The sequence below is a fragment of the Neodiprion fabricii genome, chromosome 6 (genome assembly GCF_021155785.1).
Source record: "Neodiprion fabricii isolate iyNeoFabr1 chromosome 6, iyNeoFabr1.1, whole genome shotgun sequence".
NCBI classification, from domain to species: Eukaryota; Metazoa; Arthropoda; class Insecta; order Hymenoptera; family Diprionidae; genus Neodiprion; species Neodiprion fabricii.
In genome coordinates this window covers 6837433-6842751 of record NC_060244.1, presented here as the reverse complement: position 1 = coordinate 6842751, position 5319 = coordinate 6837433, and the positions used below count along the sequence as shown (strand labels likewise).

General features: G+C 36.4%; 1 long non-coding RNA gene across 1 annotated transcript; it reads right to left on the bottom strand.

Annotated features, from left to right (window-relative positions):
* Positions 1-2708: 2708 nt before the first annotated feature.
* LOC124185202 lies at positions 2709-3489 on the bottom strand. The gene is made up of 3 exons (XR_006871349.1): positions 3395-3489; positions 3049-3130; positions 2709-2868 (listed from the first exon to the last, which is right to left on the bottom strand). It is a non-coding gene; the product is annotated as an uncharacterized LOC124185202 (long non-coding RNA).
* Positions 3490-5319: the final 1830 nt, after the last annotated feature.

Here is a 5319-nt window from a genome sequence, read left to right as displayed (position 1 = left end):
TGAGTCATAAACTATGGCAATCATGAAGACGAGTTCCACTTGTATATCATCTTATATAAGGCATGCAGTTGATAAACTTTTGGCATTCGGTCGTTCGGCATTTATTTTGAAAAGTGAAAATTTACCGTTACCGATTTCAAATTTTTCCTCTCAAGGCAAAGTCTGACTTGAAATGAAATTATTCACCATTTGAATATCTGAAAAGAAAAGAACTTAGATTACGATAATGATACAACGGAACTTTCTCGATACCTTCAGCATGCCTATTTTTTAAATTTATTATTGTCATCAGCAAATAACACAGACTGTGATTGTGAAGTGAAAAGCGAGACGATCGATATTATGGTCTGCGTTTAATTTCATTGGAAAGAATGAGAATATAATGAGTAACATGATCGAACAGACAAAAAAGTAATGAGCTTAGATTAGAAAAAATGTTAACTACCAAAAAAAAAGGGAGAAACAGATTAGCTGAAACAGATAAAAGGTTAAATTAGCTGAAACAGACAAAAGGTTTGATTAACTGAAACAGACAAAAGTACGATTAGCACAACGGCAAAATTGGATGCACTGACAAAAATTATGTGGACTCCAATATGACATTCATAGCAATAGTCTTCAACTCCGTTATTCCTATACGTGAAAAAACTACTTTTTTATTTAAAACCAATTTCTGGCCAAGAATGCTAGAAGTAAATATTTGGTTCGATTGAAAACCCTATCAGGGTGGTGGCAATTTAGCTCGACAAAATTCCTTTTTTTCCGTCAGAAAATTCAGAATTCCCTGACGTTTCCCACAAAACTTAGATAATGTTAGGTAGCTTTTATGACCAAAAGCTCCAAAGGTGCATCTTGAATATATAAATTTGGATTTAAAAAACACATAGTATTGCTTCGTTTCACACGAATAATTAGAAATGAATTTACGAAACATAGCTGAAATTTGAAACAGAAGTATTAAAAAAAGTAAGTTTTTTCGTATGGCCCATAATAATTCCCTGACTTTTCCCGGTTTTCCCGGTGTTCCCGGTCTATGACCACCCTTTTTAAATTTCTCACAATCAGTGTAAATGTGAAAAAAATTAGTCTGTTGCTCTGAAACAGAAAAAAATGTAATCAGTAAAACAAATACTTTTGTACACCTGAGATATATTTGCTGAATACTTACGCCAAAATTCTTCACTATCATTCAACGCTCCCGACATTTTTGTCCCCAAGCGTCAAGCTGCTTGGCTTGTAAGTGCCACACTTTCACTCAGAACCAAAAAGTCTCAAGTCAACGCGCAAAAGGCACGGCTAAACTTATAAACTTAATTGTTCGTTACAAAATTGACTGAAAAACTGAAAGCTCAGTACAGCAAGAGTGTTTTACTTTTTTATATACCGTTTGCGAAATCGTCACGCAAAAGGCGCGTCCGACTCCCGTGATTAATCTACGCGCAAAAAGGCGCGACTGATTAAAAAATCTTAAACATCTAGGAAATGCGGTAAATTCTGTAGAAACACAATCCGCATCTGCGTCTTTTTGAATCCGACACATTGCGATGCGGATTGTTGTTCTCAGATGCGAATCAAATGTGGGAGGGAGGTTGGGGTGAAAAAGCTCATGCATTAGGGTGTGGCGTGACGGTCGGCGGTCCTCTTCGACGCGACGTCTTCGAGCTCAGTATCTCTCCCCATCTAGCGTACCACGGAACGCGATAGATGATCCAGAGATACATTTTGCCCATTCAGACGATCACAGAGGTCAATTAAATAACAATCGAAAAATGTGCCCAGTGACAAAAATTGAGAAATTGAACCTCGTTAAAATTAAAAGCTTACAAATGGTCCGGAGACTTTTAAGCCGAATTATTTTTATGTGTTTCTAGAGAAGAATTACTGTGATCGTTTGACGCTGTGGATTACAAAAGTAAATAACATCGCGGCAGGACGCGACCTTCCTACCCTCGCCTGATCCCCAACGGAACCACCCAACGTAAATGTTGAAACGAAAGACTCACACACACATGCATAAGCCCCGCGACGGATCCCAAAACGTCCACCTACCTACCCGGTTACCTATATTCGATCTATACGATTTTCCATTCTTTCCAACACACGTCATCCCTTCTCATTCGCGCCGTGGTCACTGTGACTTACTTTTTCGTTGATTACCTGTAGGGAGCAAAATGTTTTTGTACCTCAGTCCGCCAGCTGCAATGTCGTGATATTGTTGTATGTGTTATTTCAACGATTGCTGGCGGAATATCGGTACACCAACATTTTATAAAGTAGATTAGGAACATCCTGTATGCTAATCAGCATTTTTCTAGGCGAGCTAAACCTACAGTTGATAGATACTTGCTGGCTGTTGAGCAGTTGAAAATGATTCGAGATATAACATGCAATTTTACTACGTTATGTTATGCCAGACTTTGAAATCAAACAATCATGTGAATATGATTAAATAATCGTTGGAATATGTTGAAACCTCAGGTGAATCCACCACTTAAACGACATCACAGGTAAATTCAAACATCGATCATTCTATCAGTAGCTGAACAAAATTCGGCTCGCGAATGTCGAGTAAGCGATGGTTACCTGTCGCGATGCTCATTCCGCGTTTGGCAACGTGCATAATTTCTAACTTTAAGTCAGCTGTGGTAAAGAAGATTGAAAATAAAAAATAACGAGATTGAAAACAAGCACCGTTGCGACCGCGAATGAGCCTACCCATGGAGCTAAGAAATCGAAGATTTGTGAACAATTGTTACCGCCACGCCACGTGACGAAGGAGACCCAAGGTAATACCTGTAACCTAAACACATGCAAACTCACCAACGTTGCCGAGTAGTGGAGAAGTTACTCGGATGTCTCTGCTCATCTCTGGAAAAAACAAAAATGAAAACTCGTATTAATTTAACAAATTGGATCTTCAGTTCTCAAATTAATTATTAATGTCGTTCACGTCCATATTTTTTCACCACATGTTGAGCAAAAAAAAAATTTCGCTTTAAAATGTACCATCTTGAATTATCAACCAACTGTCAAAATAAATATTCTTACCTCCTCCGGGTTGCTCCACACTTTACATGTAGTAGTTCTCGTAGTGTCCAAGGTTGCATGGTGAAGCGACGCACTATTTACACTGCAATAGAAATATAACAGCACATTACTCACATAATATACTTGGATCTGATTTCATGTCTCTACAGACCGTCTGTGTCAAAACAATTTTACGTTCCATAATATTTCAGTAGTTTCTCATACAATTAAATGACCGACAAAAATTAATAATATAACGTGAATAAAATAAGCGCAAGTATCAAATCAACTCGTAAAATCAGTGAGCAGCTAAAATTATTTACGATCAAAAGCAATACTGAAATTAAAAACCAGATCCATTACATACCTGTAAGTTTCGTTCACTGTAGGGGTTATTCTAATTTTCAGTAATTTCTAAGAAATCGATTGAACGGGTTAATCCATTTCACATCATTGCTAAATGTGGTCAATCATGCTGCAATGTAGTCTGTCCCTGTAATCAGATAAGAAATAACATTTCACTAGTGTTTTATTTTCCGAATCAATACATGTATGATTGAAAATTTACAACCTCTTTTATAACATATAATCAAAAACTGAATAGCAATAAATTTCAATCAAAATATAAATTTCACAAAAGAGTAAAAATAGCTTAATAGTATAATAGCTTAATAGTATAAGAATGATTTTAAATGTACATATACCTGTTTTTCATTCTTTCACAATCTTGTAACCTGTTCAGCTTCTGCATTTTGTTTTCCAACTCATCGCTACAGTCACTTAATTCAGGTGCTCACTAACCTTGACTAATCTTGGTGCAATTTAACTGCAATCAGATGAAAGATCACAAAATATTCTTAGTAATCCATGTTCAACATCTATATACTCTGTATTTAAATCATGCAATGTCAGTGTCTTATGTATTATGCCAAGCCTTGCAAAATTTTATCGATTATGTTGGTGTCTCTTACGAAAAGTAGCACGATTCAGATTTATTACCAAAACTAGCATGTGTGGTTTTCACCGCGAAAACTAACACGTTTAGACATTAACCGCGAAAACTAGCACGTTTTAATACACATTAGTAAGAGTGTGGTATTGTTAGGTATAAAAATCCAAAAGGACTGATTTAGTCATCTCCAATAAGATACAAAAGTTGTTACACTCTTGTAGAAAGATCACGCCTAGTTTAGGTGAGGACTAGATAATGTAAATATAAGAAAACGAATTGATATTTATATCGATGAAAAATCTGGAAGAAATTTACAACATCTGTAAAGAACCTGTAAAAAAAGCATTAATTATTCCAAGATCTGCATGGACAACACAATTTCGAGAATATTTATAAGTTTATTTTGACGCGAAAAACGCATTTCTGTACCCGCAAATTGACTTTCATTTCGACTACCACACACCACAATCAAAACGTGCTAGTTTTCGTGATGAAAACGAAACATGCTAGTTTTCGTAAGAAATTTGACGCATGCTGCTTTTCTTTAGATGCGTCGATGTAATCAAGTAATCAATGACTTAGATGCCTAGGATTGCTTTATACCTGTTGTTTTTCTGCAATAAATTCATCAGTTGCGCTACTATAAATGATGTCTTCCAAGATTCATTGAAATAACTCACAACGCCGCTTAATGCATCAATTTTAGTTACACGGTAAAAAAGAATTGCAGAATAAAGGATCACACTACCGATCCCCATAAAGAAATTTGGATAAACATGATTTCGCTGATTTATAATTCGCAGAAATACTCGCAGTGATAAACACGAACCTATTGAGGTTTGTTATTTGTTTTGAACGGTATGCCGCAACAACCTTCGCGCTACGCATTATATCACAACAAGTGCAGCCGCATGTAAATAAGAATACTAACGCTTCGATTAAATTTTTTCATACCCAAGAAATGACCTCAAAACGAACCACGCGTTTGTAATTACGCTACAATTGCATTTCACAAATGTGTCTCTACGTGAGAGATGCGATCTGCGAACCGAAAGCCAGGCCTTGTAGACACAAAACAATTGAAGTTCACGTTTTACAAAAACGGTTTTTTTAAAACGTAAGAAAGAAAACCGTGACCTCGTGACGAAAGATTATCGGGGCATTTTCTTGTAACAAAACGCTTGTCAGTAACCAAAGTGTGCCGGAGAGTAATTTCAATGTGTCAATAATCTACTCAGATAATTTTAGAAGGCTTTAATCCAAGTATCTGCACCGCAATAACACTTTATTTCACGATTAGGCTCCACTTTTTAGGCTGTATCTGGCTGCTAATCGATGGA